The following is a 19582-nucleotide window of genomic DNA, read 5'->3' on the forward strand; positions in this document are numbered from 1 at the left end:
TAATGAAAAGGAGGAAACTGATGCTCAAAATAATTAAGTAATTTTCCCAGGCAACAACTAATGTGTGGCTTGGTGAGGATTTGAACTCATGTCTGTGGTGTCAGCATCCATAATGCTTTGTACTCTGTCACTCTGGCTTTTCCGATCTGTATCTACATCTACATATGGCACTGCTTTCCAAATACTCTCTGAATGTTCAGCTTCCCCCTTGGACTCACTCCTTGAAACTGACTTCTTTGAAAGTGTCCCTCAAACACTGTGTCCATGAACACTGTGTGGTCCTTCTGTTTGACCTCTCTTGTTATCTCATTTGTTCTAATATTCTGCCTACATGAGGATTCTTTCTCTTTTCTTTTTTTTTGAGATGGAGTCTCGCTCTGTCGCCCAGGCTAGAGTGCAGTGGCGTGATCTCTGCTCACTGCAAGCTCCGCCTCCCGGGTTCATGCCATTCTCCTGCCTCAGCCTCCTGAGTAGCTGGGACTATAGGCGCCTGCCATCACACCCGGCTAATTTTTTGTATTTTTGGTAGAGACGGGGTTTCACTGTGTTAGCCAGGATGGTCTCAATCTCCTGACCTCGTGATCTGCCTGCCTCGGCCTCCCAAAGTGCTGGGATTACAGGCGTGAGCCATTGCACCCGGCCTCTCTTTTCTTTTTTGATACGGGATCTCACTCTGTTGCCCAGGCTGGAGTGCAGTGGCACGATCTTGGTTCACTGCAGCTTCGAACTCCCTGGCTCAAGTGATCCTCCCACCTTAGCCTCCGGAGTAGCTGGGACTGCAGGTGCACACCTAATTTTTCTATTTTTTATAGAGACAAGGTTTCTCCATGTTGCCCAGGCTGGTCTCAAACTCCTAGGCTCAAGCAATTCATCTGCCTTGGCCTGTCAAAGTACTGGGATTACAGGTATGAGCCACTTTGCCCAGCCTATTTTTCTTTTTTTGAGAGAGGATCTTGTTCTGTTGCCCAAGCTGGGGAGCAGTGGTGCGATCATAGCTCTTTGCAGCCTAGAACTCCTGGACTCAAGCGATCCTGCCACCTCAGCCTCCCGAATACCTGGGACTACAGGTGTGCAACACTACTGCCAGCGAATTTTTAATATATTTTTGCAGAGAAGGGAATCTCACTATGTTACCTCCCCTGGTAACATAGTTACCAACATGGGTACCATAGGAGCTCAAACTCCTATCTCAATTGATCCTCCTCCATCGGCCTTCTAAAGTGGTTAAATTAAGCCAAACTGCCTGGCCTTTATGAGGATTCTTTATGCATTTTTTACTCATTGGTTGCATTGTCATTTGAAATTGTTAACCTAATTGTCAGACTAATTTGTGGCAGATGCCCTAAACCAGAGCTGAGGGACTGCCTGCTGTGCTTTCATCCTGAGCAAGGGGAAGTTGAGCCGGAGCCAGGTAGTGGCAATCAATAATAGTGATACTGTTGACCTCTAGCTTTGTGGTAAAAGATATTAACTTTATTAACTCCAGAAAAAAGGTTTGCCCTTTGACAAATATTTGTTCATTGCTATAAAGTAAATTGCCATTTAATTATTTCATAGTTCCTTGACTCTAAGATGCTATTGATTGTAAGAGAGGCCCTGTTATTTTATGTGCCACCAAGAAAGAAAACAAATGCTGCTAAGTAAACTATGACATTCAACTGATTTTAAATGCATCCAGAGACATTAAAATGTGAAATATCATGCAGCTTGGAATTCATCAGAGATTCTTAGGTTGCCTTGTAAGGGTCTCTGAGTATTTTTGTCTGCTCATAACCGTACCTCCTTTATAACTAACTAATCTTTTAAAAAGGCAAGATCTATTTTTCTTTAGCATTTCCATCACTAGCCACACTCAGAGGTTGCTCAATAAGTGTGGAATGATTTAAAAAATTCTTGACATTAGATCTAGTCATCTATTTTAGTTACTAAACTAGATACAGTGCAATGGGCTCTATTACTCAGTATGGTCAAGTAGCAAAAACATTTGGAATTCAGAAAACAACGGGTCAAAAAAGATCTGGATTCCAATCTGGCTTTGTCCCACCAGTGTAACGAATATTTCTTCTGCAAATTTCCTAACCTCTGCAGAACTCTCTTTCTTTCTTTTTTTAAATTTAGAGACAGGGTCTCGCTATGTTGCCCAGGTTGGTCTCAAACTCCTGGGCTCAAGTGATCTTCCCACCTCGGCCTCCCACAGTGCTGGGATTATAGGCGTGAGCCACTGCACCTGGTCTCAGAACTCACTTTCTACATCTGCGACACTGGGGTAATAATGCCAGCTCACAGTGCTGTCGGGAGGATTAAAGGAGTCCAGGCAATAAAAAGCACTGTGTACACTGTTAAGGACTAGATTCTCCCGACACCCATGGTCAAGTTTGTTCTGCTACCAAGAGCTGAACATTGCTGCTTTAAGAGCATTGTGGGAAGCATCATTTTAGAGTCCAGATTATTTGGTGTCTTGCTTTTTTTTTTTTAGATGGAAACTTGTTCTGTCTCCCAGCCTGGAGTGCAATGGCACGATCTCGGCTCACTGCAACCTCTACCTCCTAGGTTCAAGTGATTCTTCCGCCTCAGCCTCCAAAGTAGCTGGGATTACAGGCACATGCCACCACACCCAGCTAATTTTTGTATTTTTAGTAGAGACAGGATTTCACCATGTTGGCCAGGCTGGACTTGAACTCCTGACCTCAGGTGTTCTGCCCGCCCCGGCCTCCCAAAGTGCTGGGATTACAGGCATGAGCCACCGTGCCCAGCTATTTGGTGTCTTTCTTTATCCGAAGAATTTGGTATGCTGTGAGACATTTTCCTTTGCAATTTATTAGGTATTATGATTGAATACTGTTGAGAGTGTATAAACCGAAAGAAAAATTCTAAGCCTCCCACTCAACTGAATGGACCCCTCATCTCCGCCAAGGGAATTCCAAAGAAACCTGAAAAACTAGTTCAGTCCATGATGGGAAGTGGGGGTCCCATCATGCCTCATTACACTCACCTCCTGTTGGAATACAGGCACAACTGACCAGCATTAACATTAAGTCTTAAGGCTGATAAAACAGACTCTTTGTAGCATTGAGATACCAAATCCTAACCTTGTATAGCATCATATGACAGATAGCATATTTCTGAAAGAAATAAAAATATTTTAGAGGCCAGGCACGGTGGCTCATGCCTGTAATCCCAGCACTTTGGGAGGCCAAGGCAGGCGTTGATTTTGGAGGCCAAAATTACCTGAGGTCGGCAGTTCAAGACCAGCCTGCCCAACATGGCAAAACCCCATCTGTACCAAAAATACAAAAATTAGCCTGGTCTGGTGGCTCATTCCTGTAATCCCAGGCTGAGGCACGATAATTGCTTAAACCGAGGAAGCAGAGGTTGCAGTGAGCCGAGATTGTATCACTGTACTCCAGCCTGGGCAACAGAGTGAGATTCTGTCTCAAAAAAGAAAAAACAAAAAAACCAAAAAACAAACAAACAAACAAAAAACCAGGTATGAATCAGAACATGGGTGGTTAGACGTGTCTCCCATCATAAGAGGAGAGTGGGAGGAAAAGGTGGGTGTCTGCCTATGTACTTTTGGAGGTTGGAGGTGGCAAGTTGTGGGAGCCCCTGTCAGAAGGCTTTCATTTTCTCTGTGAAATAGGTTATGGGAATGATGGAACAGGAAGCAGGAGAGAACAGTTACCACCATTCTTTCCCTATAGGCAAGACATGGGCAAATCAAATAATATTTGGCAATAAGGCATCAGGACCCAGTTGCATGTAAAACTAAGTAGGCCGGAATTTATTCTCAAGGTAACGAGGATCTATTCCATTAAGATTTTTACATAGGGTGGCTAAATAATTAGTGTTTCTGCCTCAGTTTGGCAGTAGTATTTTCTGGTGCACCTGGCCCAAGAGTATAAGGCTCATAGAGAGGGGGTATCTCCTCCTTATTATCCCCTCTCTCCTTTGTGCAGTCTGCACAGGGACTGCCTTCCCAGTCAGTTTTTTTTTTTTTTTTTTTTTTTTGAGATGGAGTCTGGCTCTGTCACCCAGGCTGGAGTGCAGTGGCGCGATCTTGGCTCACTGCAACCTCCACCTCCTGGGTTCAAGCGACTCCCCTCCTCAGCCTCCCGAGTAGCTGAGATTACAGGTGCCCGCCACCACGCCCAGCTAATTTTTTTTGTATTTTAGTAGAGATGGGGTTTCACCACGTTGGCCAGGATGGTCTTGATCTCCGGACCTCATGATCTGCCCGCCTCAGCCTCCCAAAGTGCTGGGATTACAGGCATGAGCTACCGCGCCCGGCCCCCAGTCAGCTTTTTAAATTTTTGCCTTCCTATATTTTATTTTTAAGTGACATTCAAAATTGTATATATTTATCATGTACAGCATGATGTTTTGAAGTATATACACATTGTGGATGACTAAATCTAGCTACTTAATGTATGCATTCCCTCATAGTTATCATTTTTGTGGTGAGAAAGCTTAAATCAACTCTTTTAGCAGTTTTCAAGAATATTTTGTTATAACTATAGCATCCATGTTGTACAATAGATCTCTTGAACTTCTCCTTTCTATCTAACTGAAATTTTGTATCACTAAACATGACCCCAATACCTACCCCTCCCAGCTGCCCCAGCCCCTCCTAACCACCGTTCTACTCTCTACTTCTATGAGATCAAGTTTTATAGCACCCACATGAGTGAGATCATGCAGCATTTATTTTTCTGGGCCTGGTTTATTTCACGTGACATAGTATCTTCCAGTTTCATCCCTGTTGTTGCAAATGACAGGATTTTCTTACTTTTTTATGGCTTAATAATATTCCATTGTGTGCATATACTGTATTTTCTTTATCTGTTCATCTGCTGATGAACACTTAGGCTGATTTCATATCTTGGCTACTTACTTGAAGTACTGTTCATTAAGCAAAGCCAATAGTTTGGCTTGATTTTCTTTTTCTTTTTTTTTTTTTTTGAGGCGAAGTCTGGCTCTCTTGCCTAGGCTGGAGTGCAGTGGCCGGATCTCAGCTCACTGCAAGCTCCGCCTTCTGGGTTCACGCCATTCTCCTGCCTCAGCTCCCGAGTACCTGGGACTACAGGCGCCCGCCACCTTGCCCAGCTAGTTTTTTGTATTTTTTAGTAGAGACGGGGTTTCACTGTGTTAGCCAAGATGGTCTCGATCTCCTGACCTCGTGATCCACCCGTCTCGGCCTCACAAAGTGCTGGGATTACAGGCTTGAGCCACCGCGCCCGGCCAGCTTGGCTTGATTGATTCAAGTACTGTGAATAGTGCTGCAATGAACATGGACGTGCAGATATCTCTTCAACATACTGATTTCATTTTCTTTGAATATAAGGATACCCAGAAGTGGGATTGTTGGATCACATGGTAGTTCTAATTGCAATTCCATGAGGAACCTCCATACTGTTTTCCAAACACACAGAGGATGGAATTTAGTGGCTGTACTAATTTACATTCCCACCAGCAGTGTGCAAGGGTTCCTTTCTCCACATCCTTGCCAACACTCATTGTCCTTCGTCTTTTTGATAATAACCTTTCGATGAGGTAGGAGGTGACATCTCACTGTGGTTTTAATTTGCATTGCTCTGATGATTAGTGATGTTGAGCCTTTTTCATATACCTGTTGGCCATTTGCACCTTCTTTCGAGAAGTGTCTAGCCAGGTCCTTTGTCTATTTTTTTTTTTTTCTTGAGATGGAGTCTCGCTCTGTTGCCCAGGCTGGAGTGCAGTGGTGTGATCTCAGCTCACTGCAACATCTGCCTCCTGGGTTCAAGTGATTCTCCTTCCTCAGCCTCCTATTTGGAATTACAGGTGCACACCATTATGGCCGGCTTATTTTTGTATTTTTAGTAGAGAAAGGGTTTCACCATGTTGGCCAGGCTGGCCTCGAACTCTTGACCTCAGGTGTTCTGCCTGCCTTGGCCTCCCAAAATGCTGGGATTACAGGTGTGAGCCACCAGGCCTGGCCCGCCGTTAAAAATTTTAAAAATTATTTATTTATTTTTTATTTTTTGAGACAGAGTCTTGCTGTGTTGCCCAGGCTGGAGTGCAGTGGCACAATCTCGGCTCACTGCAACCTCCACCTCCCGGGTTCAAGTGATTTTCTTGCCTCAGCCACTTGAGTAGCTGGGATTACAGGCATGTGCCACCATGCCTGGCAATTTTTTTTTGTTGTTGTTTGAGACGGAGTGTCGCTCTGTCGCCCAGGCTGGAGTGCAGTGGCGCGATCTCAGCTTACTGCAAGCTCTGCCTCCCATGTTCATGCCATTCTTCTGCCTCAGCCTCTCCAGTAGCTGGGACTACAGGCGCCCGCCACCAGGCCCGGCTAATTTTTTTGTATTTTTAGTAGAGACGGGGTTTCACCGTGTTGGCCAGGTTGATCTTGAACTCCTGGTCTCAAGTGATCTGCCCACCTTGGCCTCCCAAAGTGCGGGAATTTTAGGCATGAGAGACTGCGCCCGGTTATATTTTAAAAATAAGATTATTTGTTGTATAGCTATTGAGTTATGTGAGTTCTTCATACATTTTTTGGTATTAACCCCTTATCATATGTATAGTTTGCAAGTATTTTCCCCTGTTTTGTAGGCTGTCTCTTCACTCTGTTTTTTGCCCTGCCGAAGTTTTTTAGTTTGATGTAATCCCATTTGTCTGTTTTGCTTTTGTTGCTTGTGCTTCTACCAGCATTTCTCATCCAGGATAGGGCTCCTCCCAAGGTGTCTGACTGTGGACATGCTCCCCTCTTCAGGGTGGGCCCACTCTTTGCCCACAGTGGTGTGCTTTTTCTTCTGTCTCCCATCGGAACACAGGGTACCAGCAATATTTACTCACTAAGAAATTGTTTCCTTTCACCTTTCTTTCTAAATTGTAAAATGAAAAGTCACCTTCTTTAATGTTCAACATTTCTGGATGTCTGATTTGTTTAAATGTATAAACAATTTATAGATTTAAATTTACTGATTTGTGTTAAACTTATTCACCACTGTTTACTTATTACCTACCCAGTTCCCAGGTAGTCTATGGGGTTCTAAACTGTAGCAGTGAACAAAACCGACAAAAATCCCTGCTTTACTGGAGTTTACATTTTGGTGTGGGAGATAGGCAGCAAATAAACACATTCATAAATATATAATAGGTCAGGTGGTGTTTGTTGAGGCCGACGTATGTCAGTGTGCGCCACTTTAGATAGGGTGGTGACATTTCAAGAGAGACTTCCCAAAAAGTGAGGGCATCACTGAGAAGATAGCCAAGGAAGAAGTTTTCAAGTCAGTGGGAAAGGCACGTGCAAAGGCCCTGAGGTGGGAGAGGCCAGTGTGGCTGGAGTTGACCGAGAAGGAAGAAGTTTACAGGCATGGGCTCCAGAACCAGGCTGCCTCAGTTCAAACCCCTGCTTACAAGTCAGGTGACCTTGGGCAAATTATTTACTCTCTCTGTGCCTCAGGGTTCTCATCTGAAAAATGGCAATAACGATAATATGTACCTCAGAGGCTTGTTATGAGGATGAATAATTTCTAAGCACTTAGAACAGGGCCTGGCACATAGTAAGTGCTCTAAAAGTGAATCTTAACCTAAAAAAGGAGAAGAATGATGAAAAATCCAAATTGAAGCAACTATTTCAGTATCATAAAATTACTAATCTACATTCTTTAAAAATGTCAATGTCTTAAAAGACAAGAAAAGGCTGAAGAATTGATTCAAATTAAAGGAGACTAGAGAGACACGACAACTGAATGTCGTCTGTGATTATGGGCTGGACCCTGTGCCAGGAAAAAATACTCTAAAGAACATTAGTAGGATTAAATTGATTAAATTAGAATACAGACTGTAGATTAGACAAAAGTATCATATCAATGTTAAAGTTCCTGACATGGATAACTATATTGTGGTTGTATAAGAGAATATCCTTGTTCTTATGAAATACACACAGGGGTATTAAGGGGATGGGGGACATGATATATGCAATCTACCATCAAATGGTATAGAGATAAACTGTGACACACACACGCACACACACACACACAGCCTACTTCTTTAACCTAATATGTTAGTATCCTTCTCCTAGTTTCCTATACTGTAGCCACATTGGTCTCCTTGGTATTCCTTAAGAATACAAGTATGTTCTAGATCAGGATGTAGGTATTCACTGTTTGTTTGCTTAGAATTTCTTCTCCCAGAAATTGACTTGAATGGCTTCTTTTCATCATTCAGGTTTCCAATCCCCTTTTCTAAGAGAGCTTCCTCGACTCCCCAACCTAAAGTGTCCCCTCTCCCTAGAGCGCTTATCATTATCTGAAAATAATTAATTCATTTCTATGCTTCTTTTCCTTTTTGTCTTTTTCTTCCCACTAAATTGTACATGCCGTAAGAGGAGACATCTTCTAGATCACAACTCCATCTTCAGTACCTAAAATATTGCCAGAAACATAAGCTCTCAATATACACTTGTTGAATGAATGGGATGGGATAGGGGTGGGTTGTTGTGGGATAGGAGAAGACTCTAGGAGGAAGGTCAGCAGCATGAACACAGTTATTGGAGAGACTGTGTATGCATTAGTGTCTATCATTCCATCCTACTACACGTATAACTTTTTAAGAAGGGAGATACGTTTAAAAGAAGTCGGGAGGAGAAAGAGAGAAAGCACAAAGAGGAAAAAAGTATAAGATATGCTTATTTGAAACTTAGAGGTTGATCATAATCAGCACTTTTAGAGAAAAAGAGGAATCAAAGGGGAGGAACTTTGTTGACATGTCCAAAACAATTGTAATGTCAGCTATTTCTTTCCTTTATTTTATTTTATTTTTTTTTTTTTTGAGCCAGAGTTTTGCTCTTTCACCCAGGCTGGAGTGAAGTGGCTCAATCTCAGCTCACTGCAACTTCCGCCTCCCAGGTTCAAGCAATTCTCCTGCCTCAGCCTCCTGAGTAGCTGGGATTATAGGTGCTCATGACCACCCCTGGCTAATTTTTGTATTTTTAGTAGAGAGAGGATTTTGTCATTTGTCCAGGCTGGTCTGGAACTCCTCACCTCAGGTGATCCACCCACTTCAGCCTCCCAAAGTGCTGGGGTTACAGACGTGAGCCACCACGCCCAGCCTAATGTCAGCTATTTCTTTTTGATGACATAATCCACATTAAAATTGTATCTAGAACAGTAAAAGGAGCCAGTCTCCAATGACATCCACATGGGTGTATTGTCCTTTATTTTGGAAAATTCCCCTTCCATCTTTACTTAGTACAATGTTGTAAGTTTCCCACTCTATTGGGATCGGCACCTGGATGTTGTCTTTGGCTCTCTTCATCCTTACATTTTCTTTTTTACCTCCTAAATTCTCAATTCTTTGTGATACTTCTCTTATATTGCTCTCACATGTCGACCTATGATGTGGGTCAGTGTTTCTCAGTGTGCTCCTTGCATCTGCTGTATCACTTGGAGAGCCTGTTAATTATGCGGATTCCTTGGCCCCAAATCAGAATCTCTGAGAGGGGGCAGCAGGGAAACTGTTAACTTTAAAAATTTTTCATTTTTTTAAGTAAAATATACATTTCAAAAATTCAAAATATACTAAAGGATATGAGATTAAGAATTTTTCTCCTAGACTCTGTTTCTCAGCTACCCTTTTCCCTTTCTTAGAAGTATGCATTATTGCTTTTTTTTTTTTTTTAAGGCAGGGTCACACTCTTTCACCCAGGCCTGGAGGGCAGTGGCACGATCTTGGCTCACTGCAACCTCCGCCTCCCAGGTTCAAGTGATTTTTGACTCTTAACCTCCCAAGTAGCTGGGATTACAGGCGCATGCCACCATACCCAGCTAATTTTTGTATTTTTAGTAGAGATGGGGTTTCACCATGTTGGCCAGGCTGTTCTCAAACTCCTGACCTTAAGAAACCACCTGCCCCAGCCTCCCAAAGTGCTGGGATTACAGGTGTAAGCCACCGCACCCAGCATAAAAGTATGCATTGTTATATTACTTTCATATATATTTTTCCAGAGTTTTTTTGTGCATAGACATGCAAATACATGCATATATTTTTCTTTCTACTTTCTTATTACACAAATGATAATGTACTATGCTTATGATTTCTGTAAATTGTTCTTTTGTTGTCATGTGCCAATATATTTTGGAAATCATGCCATAGTGGTATATGAGGAATGACTCACGTTTTTCCCAGCTGTATGGATTTTCATGTATGGATGTGCCATAAATACTTAACAAGGAGCCTATCAATGGAGGTTCGCATTGTTTTCAGTCTTTTGATAATAGGAACAATATTGCAATGAATAACCTCTGACATGTATCATATCCCACATGTATAAATATACCTGAAGAAAATTTTCCTGGTCCAAAGGATATGTACATTTAAAATTTTGACAGATATTGCTAAATTATTTTTTGTATAGGTTGGCAAACTCACCAGTGAAAACATCTGGGCCTTCAGATTTCTTTCTTGGAAGGCTATTAATGATCGATTCCATTTATTTGATAGAAATAAAGCTATTCAGATTATTGATCCTTGTGTGAATTTTGGTAGTTTGTGTCTTTCAAGGAACTGGTCCATTTCATCTAAATTATCAAATTTGTTGGCATAGAGTTGTTTATAGTATTCTTCTTTTCTCCTTTTAATATCTATGTGATCAGCAGTGATAACCGTTCTTTTATTTCTGACATTGGTAATCTGTGTCTCCTCTTTTTTTCTTGGTTAGTTTGGGTAAAGGTTTATCAATTTTATTGTTCTTTCCAAAGAACCGGTCTTTGGTTTTGTTGATTCCTTCTATTGTTTTTCTGTGCTCAACTTCATTGATTTCTGTTCTAATTTTTATTCCTTCTGTTCCTGTGTTAGGATTAAATTGTCTTTCTTGCTCTAGTTTCTTAGGTGGAAGCTTAGGTTATTGGCTTTACATCTTTCTGTGTTTCTAATACATGCACTAAATTTCCCTTTAATCACTGTTTTTGCTGTACCTCACAGATTTTGATAAATTGTATTTCCATTTTTATTTAGTTCAAAATATTATAAACTTCCCATAAGAGATAAGTTGTTGAGCCTCTGTAACCTAAAAACTGACATATTTGCTGACTACCTGTGCTTAGAGAAAACGCAGAGAGCAATGTGAGGCTGAAGTTGAGGAAACAACGGAGCTTGCGAACCAAGAAAGTGGAACAGGTTTTAGGTTAGCAGGGAAAGGCGAGAGAGAATTCCAGCAAAGAGTTCGGATAGTAATTCCTACTGGGAGAATGTCTATTTGGAAAGCATTTTATTTTAAATCTATAAAACACATGACAAAATTACCAATTTAACGTGCAATTATGGGTATTCGTAATAATATTTTCTTTCTTTTTTTTTGGGATAGAGTCTCGCTCTGTCTCACCCAGGCTGGAGTGCAGTGGTGCGATCTTGGCTCACTGCAGCCTTTGCCTCCTGGGTTCAAGCGATTCTCCTGTCTCAGCCTCCTGAGTAGCTGGGACTATGGGCGTGTGCTACTACTCGACCAATTTTTTGTATTTTTAGTAGAGACGGAGTTTCACCATGTTGGCCAGGCTAGTCTCGAACTCCTGACCTTCAGAGATGCACCCGCTTCAGCCTCCCAAAGTGCAGGGATAACAGGTGTGAGCCTCCTAGCCCAGCTCATAGTATTTTCTGATTAATGACTGTAAGAAAGTGCTTTAAAATAGTCAAAATATACCTTTTAAAGCCTTATTCTTTGAGCCTTATTCTTTGACCCATGTGTTACTAAGAAGTGTGTTGTTTAATTTCTAAATATTAGAGGGATTTCCTAGCTATTTTTCTGTTATTGATTTCTAGTTTAATTTCATTGTGGTGTGATAAATTCCTTTGTATGATTTCTATTCTTCTAAATTTGCTAAGGTGTGTCTTATGGCCCAGAATGTGATTTATCTTGATGAATGTCCTGTGTGGGCTTAAGAATAATGTGTATTCTGCTGTTGTCGAGTGGAATAATCTATAATGTTAATTAGATCAAGTGACTGATAGTGCTGCTCAGGTCAACTATATCCTTACTGATTTTCTGCCTGCTTGATTTATCAATTACTAACAGAAAGTTGTTGAAGTTTCCAACTATAAATAGTGGATTTGTCTGTTTCTCCATTCAGCTTGGACTTTGGCACATTTAGGATTGTTACGTCTTCTTGGAGAATTGACCCCTTTATCATTACAGAGTGCCTCTCAATCGCAGAAAAATTTCCTCATTCTGAAGTCCGTTTGTCTGAAATTAATATGGCTCCTCCAGTATTCTTTTGATTAGTGTTAGAACGATTTATCCATCTCTATTTCCTTCCTTCTTTTCTTTCTTTCTTTCTCTCTTTCTTTCTTTTCTTTCCTTCCTTCCTTCCTTCCTTCCTTTCTTTCTTTCTTTCTTTCTTTCTTTCTTTCTTTCTTTCTTTCTTTCTTTCTTTCTTTCTCTTTCTTTCTTTCTCTTTCTTTCCTTTCTTCCCTCCCTCCCTCCCTCCGTCCCTCTCTCTCTCTCTTTCTTTCTTTCTTTCTCTCTCTTTCTTTCTTTCTCTTTCTTTCTTTTTTCCTTCTCTCTTTCTCTTTCTTTCTTTCCTTTCTTTTCTTTCTTTCTTTTTCCATTCCTTTATTTTTAATCTGTCTTTATAATAAGAATGGTTTTCTTGTAGATAATATATAATCTTGCTTTCCTTATCCACTCTGACAGTGTCTGCTCTTTCTTTCTTTCTTTCTTTCTTTCTTTCTTTCTTTCTTTCTTTCTTTCTTTCTTTCTTTCTTTCTTTCTTTCTCTTTCTTTCTTTCCTTTCTTCCCTCCCTCCCTCCCTCTCTCTCTCTCTTTCTTTCTTTTTTCCTTCTCTCTTTCTCTTTCTTTCCTTTCTTTCTTTTTCCATTCCTTTATTTTTAATGTCTTTATAATAAGAATGGTTTTCTTGTAGATAATATATAATCTTGCTTTCCTTATCCACTCTGATAGTGTCTGCTTGCTTGCTTTCTTTCTTTCTTTCTTTCTTTCTTTCTTTCTTTCTTTCTTTCTTTCTTTCTTTCTCTTTCTTTCTCTTTCTTTCTCTTTCTTTCTTTCTTTCTTTCTTTCTTTCTTTCTTTCTTTCTTTCTTTCTTTCTTTCTTTCTTTCTAGACAGGGTCTTTCTCTGTCACCCAGGCTGGAGTGCAGTGGCATGATCATGGCTCACTGTAGCCTTAATCTCCTGGGCTACAGTGATCCTCTCTCCTCAGCCTCCTGAGTAAGCTGAGACTACAGACACATGCCACCATGACTGGCTAATTTTGTTTATTTTTTGCAGAGATGGGATTTTGTTATGTTGCCCAGGTGATCTTGAACTCCTGGGCTCAGGCAGTCTGCCTACTTTGCCCTCCCAAAGTGCTGGAATTACAGGTGTAAGCTGCTGTGCTCAGCCTCTATCTCTTAATTGGTGTATTTACTGATATAGTTGGATGAATATCAACTATTTGCAACTATTTTCTATTTATTGCCAGAGGCTTTCTGCCTTCCCTGGTTTCAATTGAGCATTTTATATGATTTCATTTTATCTGCTCACTTAGTTTATCAATTATATTTCTTAAAATTTTTTTTAAGTATTTTGCTTAGTTTCAGTATGAATTTTTGACTAATCTAAGTCTATCTTCAAATAACACTATACCATTTCACCTGTAGTACAGATACTCTCTTTAGGTTGTAATCTTAAGCAAGTCTGGAGGGTTTTAGAGATAAATGTGTGGAGGACTGAATAATCTACTTTATCTCTCATCGGTGGAAAAAGAGGTTAAGGAGTCCCATACTGCCTACTTCTCCCTGTATCACCTAAAGGTTTGCTTTTATGGGTTTTTGATGCTATGTGATTTGGTGCACAGATATATGTAACTCATATCTTTATCATGCATTACACCCTTTATCATTATAAAGTGCTTTGAAAATCTTGTAATTGCTTTTTGCTCTTATCTCTGATATTAAGATCATATCCCCAGCTTTTTTATAGTTAGACTTTTCAGACACACTCTTGCTGTCCTTTTATTTTTAACTTTTTTGAATTTTGAGCACACATATTTGACTATGGACAAAGAATTCCACCTCTGCCTATATGCCCTAAAATGCACTCTACATCTGAAATCACACTTTTCTTGTGCAGAGATGCATCCATATGCATATGATCTTTACCAAAGAAGTTTCCAAATTTATTTGTGATGGATGAGAATGTGTATTCAAAGGTAATATAGTACTGGAGTTACCTTCAGGGGTATCATACTCCTCTTGACTCAGCCCCTACCTCGTCACTAAAGATTTGTTTTTAAAGGAACAAAGCAATAGACAATAGAAAATCTCTTTTAGGTGTGCCCAAAACAGAGTTTTGCTTTGCAATCCAATTTGCAAATTTTTAAAAAAGTGTATTTAGCTATTTCACATTAATTCCAAGACAAATGTTTGGTTTTTGTCATAACATTTCAAGTTATATTTTCTATTTTCACAATTTATAACCTCTTTTTTTGTGTGTTTCCTGTGCAAATACTAAAGCATTTGTATTTTTATACAAATGGTTTCCTTTATAACTGTGTTATTTATAACACCCTATTCACCTGCATTTCTTGAGATAAGGCCAATTAATTTCCTACAATGAGCAGCAATAAAATTAACATCTTTGTTCTTCCACCTCCCTCCTGGTGTTAGTTTGGAAGGGGTGCTATAACAAAGTACCAAGATGTGGGTGGTTTAAGCAACAGAAATTATTATCCCACAGTTCTGGAGGCTAGAAGTTCAAGATCAAAGTGTCAGCAGGGTTAGTTTCTCTTGAGGGCTTGGAGGGAAGGATCTGTTCCATGTCACTCTCCTAGCTTCTGGTGGTCTCAAGTATTCCTTGGCTTGCAGATGGCATTCTCTTTGTGTCTTCACATTGTCTTCACTCTGTATGTGGCTGTCTCTGAGTTCAAATTTCCACTTTTTTTTTTATAAGGGGGCAGTCACACTGGATTAGGGCCCACCCTAATAACCTCATCTTAGCTTAATCATCTGGAAAGACCTATTTCTAAATCAGGCTACATTCACAGGCTCTGAGGGTTAGGATTTCAACACCTTTTTTGCAGGAACACAATTCAAACTATAAGACTCTTCTACAGCTAGATTTTAGCCACATTACTCACTTCCTAATGTTTACTTTGAACTAGTAAATGTACTATGGTTGTATTATTAATTTATTATTTTTAAGTTATAGTTTTTACTTCTGACTCTAAATGATGAATAAATCAAATTACTTACTGCTTTCTATCTTCCCTCTTGGTCACCACTCAATTTTTGCTGATTATATCATTTATGCACTGTAGAGCTTCATAACATTCACATTTTACTCTATTATTTCCACGTTTGTTCAGCTTTGCTTGCTCTTCTCATTCCTGCCTTCTTTTTCAGTTTCTGCAGTCTATTCTTTCCCTCATTTTTTTCGTTTCTCTGATATTTTTATTTCTGCTTCTTTCTGAGCTCTCTTGAGTTTTTGTATTTCTGCTTTTTAGTTTTGTTCTACAGTGGTAATTGTTTCATTAAATTTTTATAATTCATGACAAAATATTTGGCCTAAATTTTCATCTGCTTTATAGGGATATTTTTCTGGTGTTTTTTGACCCATTTATTTTCTGTTCCTTTTCTCGGTGTTTTTTTTTTTTCCTCTTGTATTTCTGGACAGCTCCTGTGTTGGTTCTATTTTGAATACTTAGTTTTTTTGTTTTATGTTTTTTCCCGAGACTGAATCTCGCTCTGTCACCCAGGTTGGAGTGCAGTGGTGTGATCTCGGCTCACTGCAACCTCTGCCTCCTGGGTTCAAGTGAGTCTCGTGCCTCAGCTTCCCAAGTAGCTGGAATTACAGGCATGCACCATCGTGCCTGGCTAATTGTTATGTTTTTAGTAGAGACGGGGTTTCACCATGTTGGCCAAGCTGGTCTCAAACTCCTGATCTTAAGTGATCCACCCACCTTGGCCTCCCAAAGTGCTAAGATTATAGACCTGAGCCACTGTGCCCAGCCCTTGAATACTTAGTTTTAAGTAAATACAGTGTTTACTGTATCAGCGATTCATGGTAAGTCAACGTGGAGAAGGGGCAAGAATGTGTTTCAAGCTAGGGAACTTTTCAGAAACAATTCTCAGTATGAGAATTTATTTATCTCAATATGGGAGTTTATTTAGCCTTCCCTGCACCCAACCAGATAAAATCTGTTCAGTTTTCTTAATACCCCATGGACAGATGATGAGAAGGAGGAGAAGAGGAAGAGAATGTGGAGGAAGTGAATATGCCTGCATCAAGGGATTCTTCTTTTAAACCTACATAATTTTTAAAAATCAACCTGTGCATCCCAGTTCCCATTGGTGCAAACCAGTGATTTTGATTTTGTACTTCAGTGCATGCCCTTAACCTTGGCGAAATGTCTTTGCCACTTCTTTCTGAGATGTACAATCCTGAGTGATTGCTCCCTCTCTGAATGTTTTTGACTCCCTGCTTAATCTTCTCCACTTTTGGCATTCTTTTGCATACTTTGAGGTTCAAGGTTTTAACTGTTTCCTAATTTTACCATGTATTATGTTTGTGTTTGTGTTTCTCCTTCTCCTTGCTATTTTTGGATAATTTTCTAAGAGGCAATAGAGAAATTCTGCTTTTACACCACCGTATTTAATTGAAAAGATGGAATCTGCATTTTGAAGGTTTCAGTGTGATAGATGACCTCAAGTTCTTTGATGTTCTTTCCATTGAGAGGTGGGGTCTACCTCCACTTCCCCTTGAATCTGGACTAGCCTCAGCCACTCACTCATATAACTAATAGAAGGTGGCAGAAATGACGCAGCATGACTTTTGAGTTAAGTCAGAGAGTCCTGCAGCTACTGCATTGTTTGCCGGTACACTTGCCCTTGGAGCCCTGAGCCATCATGTAAGAAGGCTGCCATGCTGAGAAAGCCTAAGCCACAGAGAGAGGCCACATGGAAAAGCTTGGTTGATAATCCCAGTTAAGCCCAGCATTCGAGTCATCCTAGCCCAGGTACCAGACATGTCAGTGAAGAAGACTTCATCCGTAGACATTTGAGACATCCCCAACTGCTTAAACCTTTCCAGTGGCATCCCCCAGACATTGTGAAGCAGAAACATGCCGTCCTTACTGCGCTCTGTTGGAATTCTTGACCAATGGAATCCTTAGGTGTAATAAAATGGCTGTTTTATGGCATTCATGTGAAGGAGGATTATTATACAGCAACAGACAATCAGAATGTCTGGTGAATCTTTTGCACAATAAAATTTGAAAACTACTGTCTGAGATAATTTTCACTGTACCCAAGAAAGTTGACGTCATGGTTGTATGGTGTTTTAACCTAGCTAAAGTCAAACAGTTCTCAGAATTTCCTTCCTTGTGTGGTTCCAGGTTGGAGCTGGCCACAGAAGAAATTTGTGCAAGCTTTTAAGGGTGGAGATGAAGAAGCAGTCACTTTTAATGCTCTAAAGGACAGTGTAGGGCATCAATTGCCATTGCAACCCAGACACATTATCACTGATCTGCTGATTTACCTTCTTGGCATGGATCTGCAGCTCCTTCAGCTCATTTTTTTTTTTAAAGTATAATTCCCAGTTTATTTTTCTCCAGAGAATAGTCTGTCTTCAGCCTTTAAGAACTCAGCTCCTTACGCGGGTTTTGGTGGGGGTCGTGCGGCAGCATCTGCAGGTCTAAATCTGGTTGGGGGTGTTCGGTCCTTACGGGCTTCATGAGGTCAATTCCTGACTAATTTGTTGTGAACTGGATAACTCACACAGTAATGCAGCTTCACATACAGCTTGGGAAGCACATAGGCATCGAAGATGTTCATTTCAGGAACGTCCCTGACTGTTGCAGCCTCCACTGTGTTTCAAATGACGAATTTCTTAATGGCCTTTTCCTTGGGCACACATTGGGCACAGTTCGTGCAGCAAATAAGCTGCATGTGGCTGCGGCCCATTTTGGAACAACCATTGTTCCTTCTTTTCTTTGTCGTCTTGGAGGTACGGACTGGAGACTCCTTCAGCTCTTGATGGACCTCTTTGAGTTCTGGGTCAGGCGAGAGTGCTGCTCCATGGTGAAATATGCCAAAGAGTAGGATAGTTAACAGAGCCCTGGGGCAAAACAGTAAAGGAGTATTGCTGCTCATCTCACATTAAAAGCAAAAACCTGAAAAACATTTGGCCCTCTTTCTTGCTGAGGATTGAAAAGAATGCCCTTGCCAACTCCATAATGTAGACCAAGCAATACAGGGTTGTGTTGTCTATTTCAGTTAAGGTGCCATATTGCAATGTATCTGGGTTGCAGTGACAATGGGATGGCAGCTGTGTATGGGACTACAACGTTGTTCAGCTTTTATAGGTTTAAATTAGTAGTCCAGCAGGCAGTTAATTTTTTTCTTTTTATTTCTTTCAGGGCCAGAAAAGCAAATTAAATTGGAATGTGATGGAGACCACTATCCCTGCCTCCTGTCCTTCGTTAAAGGTGGTACTAATTTCTGTAATTCTTTTCAAGATGTGGCTTTCCTTCTGATATACCATCATGGCTGGAAGAGAAGACATAGGTGAGCTTAGAGGCTTCCACTTGGTCATTTTTACCGTAATAACTCTAATACAATAGGTCAAGAAAGAAATCTGAGGGTTTTTCCAGTTTTTAATTATAACCATCCCAGTTATGCACTCAGGGGTCTGACCATCACTGGTAGGTTTATGTAGCCCACGTACCCACTGTGAAATAGACTTGGACAGGGACTCCATAAATCTCCTGGCTTTCATAAGCTCCTACTCTAACCTGGGGACTATGCTGGCATTTCAGACCCCCTGGCAGAAGTATCAGCTAAGACTGTATGTCTAATGGCTCTCAAAAATCTGGGTGTTTCCCTTTTCCCTAGTATATCTGGAAAAAGGCTGCAGGTCCCTTTGGGGAGGGAATGGGGGCATGCTTATTGTATGTATTTGCAGTGGCATTGCAGGATTCTTTATCAAGGAGGTTAGACTTCCTCTGCAATCAGTAGGCTTTAGTTCTGAGAACTGGCCTGAGATCTGAAATATAGGATTGCAGTTACCCATTTGGTGACTGGCATCAGCCTTTTGTTCACTAGCTTTCAATTTTTGTGTGGTTATATAAACCAAGTAGTAGTCTAATTGGTTGCCCTTCTGTATTGCTCTTATTGGCCATTGCCACAGATACTAGTAGGTCAAGAAACCTTGACTGTCACTCTAGCTTTGGTCTGTATCACAGTAATTATGTTCCTCCTGACTTTTAAGATTAGATGCCACCATCTGGTCTCTGCTATTCTTGAATCTTATCATCCCCATTGATAATAGCCTAATTCCATTGCAAAATCTCTTGCTCTCAAACGTACTAAGACATAAGATACACAGATGTACTAAGGGACAGTTATGGCTGACCTCAAAAGACGCTGGCGCCTCACTACCACTGTTATTACTTCCTGTACTGGTTATTACTTTGGCCTTCCTGGGGGACCTAGGCAGGTGTTAGGTTCTCTGATTCACATCGCAAAGGATTTTAATATGTATACCTTTCTAACTTGTTGACACCTTTCTCAACACTCTGTTGAGGCAGTTCCAGCATTTCTATCTTATG

At 40.6% G+C, this 19582-nt stretch overlaps 1 pseudogene; it reads right to left on the minus strand.

Moving 5' to 3' along the window:
• Positions 1-17624: 17624 nt before the first annotated feature.
• On the minus strand, positions 17625-18125 carry LOC100428529 (small ribosomal subunit protein eS26 pseudogene; annotated as a pseudogene).
• Between the last annotated feature and the right edge of the window lie 1457 nt (positions 18126-19582).

Source organism: Macaca mulatta, chromosome 11 (genome assembly GCF_049350105.2).
Source record: "Macaca mulatta isolate MMU2019108-1 chromosome 11, T2T-MMU8v2.0, whole genome shotgun sequence".
NCBI lineage: Eukaryota > Metazoa > Chordata > Mammalia > Primates > Cercopithecidae > Macaca > Macaca mulatta.